Source organism: Lagenorhynchus albirostris, chromosome 3 (genome assembly GCF_949774975.1).
Source record: "Lagenorhynchus albirostris chromosome 3, mLagAlb1.1, whole genome shotgun sequence".
NCBI lineage: Eukaryota > Metazoa > Chordata > Mammalia > Artiodactyla > Delphinidae > Lagenorhynchus > Lagenorhynchus albirostris.
Window position 1 is genome coordinate 45,773,973 of NC_083097.1, and position 2,234 is coordinate 45,776,206.

General features: G+C 37.0%; 1 non-coding gene across 1 annotated transcript; it reads right to left on the reverse strand.

The window, feature by feature from the left end:
* Positions 1-1,273: 1,273 nt before the first annotated feature.
* On the reverse strand, positions 1,274-1,346 carry TRNAE-CUC (transfer RNA glutamic acid (anticodon CUC)). The gene has a single exon. It is a non-coding gene; the product is annotated as a tRNA-Glu (tRNA).
* Between the last annotated feature and the right edge of the window lie 888 nt (positions 1,347-2,234).

Below are 2,234 nucleotides of genomic sequence, written 5' to 3' on the forward strand. Positions count from 1 at the left end.
AGACTGGAGGGAGAGAAGAAAGAAAATAGACAGGAATACAGGCCCTGAATGGAAAACTCGAATAGTTTCAAGAACTTGTTCATGAGTAGAAGTTCTACCAACATCTCTGTCAGCCAAGACCCTTGCATTGCAAAGATCTCTTGCTAAAAATGATCAGCAGTTATTGAAAACAAAGAATCAAAAGATAAGTGTATATTATTAATTTTTTAATCATTCGAAAATATTTTCATTATATTTTAAATAATTTTCATCATTAATTTCAAGGTATCCAAATCCTCCTTTGGCCTTCTCAGTCTCCTTTTTTGAACTCACAGATCAATTTTATTCTATTTTGCTATGTCTTAGCATCCGGAGAGAAGGAAAGATCTCTCAGATAAAAAAACACCATCTCCATCTTCCTTTCCCCACCATCCCTGGATAAAATTCTGAGAAACAGGAAAAGAAAGAAATATTCATTTAATTTCATGCCTCAACCCTCTTTCCCACTTAATCCAAAGTGGAAGCTCAGGGCAGATTTTTTTTCAGAACCTCGGAGGTATGATTACAGTGAAGACAGAATGAAAGGTTAGAAAATTCTCTCAAACCCCAAGGTTATTCCTAGTTCAGGAGAAAGTTCTTTACAAAATTCCTTTTCTGGGTCACTCCATGTTAGTTCCTCCTGCTAGTCAAAGCCTTCAATGCCATCATTTGAATGCAGCCTGCATCATAGGTGAGAATTGTCATTGAAATCTCTCTAGTGGTTTATCACGAGGAGAGGATCTTGGAGGAGATGAGTCTCAGCACAATTGTCTCTGGCTGCTGTGAGTGTAGAGATCACCACGGCAACAAGAGCAGGGTAAAGAAGAGCAGTGTTATTGTTCCCTCCTGGGGTGATGCTACAGAAAGGGCCTTGAGTGCTCAAACTTATCCTCTTCTACATCTTGCTAGATCTCTCACCACCTCTTGCTACTGGAAGTCACCCCCTTCCTCCTAGTATTTAGACTGCATTCAACAAACTGGAAAATTGTATATATATAAAATAGATACAGTCATCTCTCAGTCTGCAGGGGATTGGCTCCAGGACCCCTGTAGGTACCAAAATCCACAGATGCTCAAATCCCTTATATGAATAGCATAGTATTTGCATAATCTGACCTATGCATAACCTCCCATATACTTTATATAAATATAAATACATAAATAAATAAATAAATATATATATATATATATATATATATATATATATATATATATATATATATTTGCCACGCCATGTGGCTTGTGGGGTTTTTAGTTCCCTGACCAGGGATTGAACCTGGACCCACGGCAGTGAGAGTTCAGAGTCCTAACCACTGGACCACCAGGGAATTCCCCTCCCACATACTTTAAATCATCTCTAGATTACTTATAAACTTAATGCAATATAAGTGCTGTGTAAATAGATGTAAATACAATGTAAATGCTATGTAAATTGTTCAATGCATGGTTGGTTGAATCTCTGGATGCAGAATTCACAGATTCAGAGGACCAACTGCCTATCAGTTACTCACTGGCTAATCATCTGAGCATTCCTAGGACATTATATAGGTCAAACTTGGAGCCCTAGGAGAAATACGAGTCTAAGAACTTGAAATTAAAAAGAACTTGAAATGTATCTCCCAAATGCCAATCTTTCAATCCCTCAAATAAATAAATAAAAGATAGTAAGACCTTAACTTTGTGTGACATAGCATCCTGTTCTTAAGACTCCTCAATGTTTTTTTTAATCATTATCAAGTTTCTAAAGACTGCTAGAATTTCTTGTTCCCAATGAAGAATGGACTGGGGTTAGGTGGAAGAGAAGAATGCCTACTTCTTGAGATAAAATCTGAAAAAAATTAAAAGGGTTTGCTTCCTCCATAAGAGCTATACTATCCTCCTTGCCTCAGAGAAAGTAAAAAATTCCTAAATTTGGCTAATTTAACATGAAAGAGAGCATCAGTTCTTCTTATTCAAACTTCTAGCCTGGTACAAGAGAGTATAGTATTGTGTTAACATCTAACTGTGTAACCATGGTCAAGTTAATAAAATATCAAGTCAGGAGAACTGGGCAACCTTGGTCAAGTTACTAATCTCTCTAGCCAGAAATGGGTGGTAACTACAGTATTATCACTAACTCACAATATGAGCACGAGCAAGTCAACCATCACAGCTCATTTTCATTGAATGTCAAATTAAGGCAATACTCTTGCTTCCCTATTTGCCTTAAAGCCATG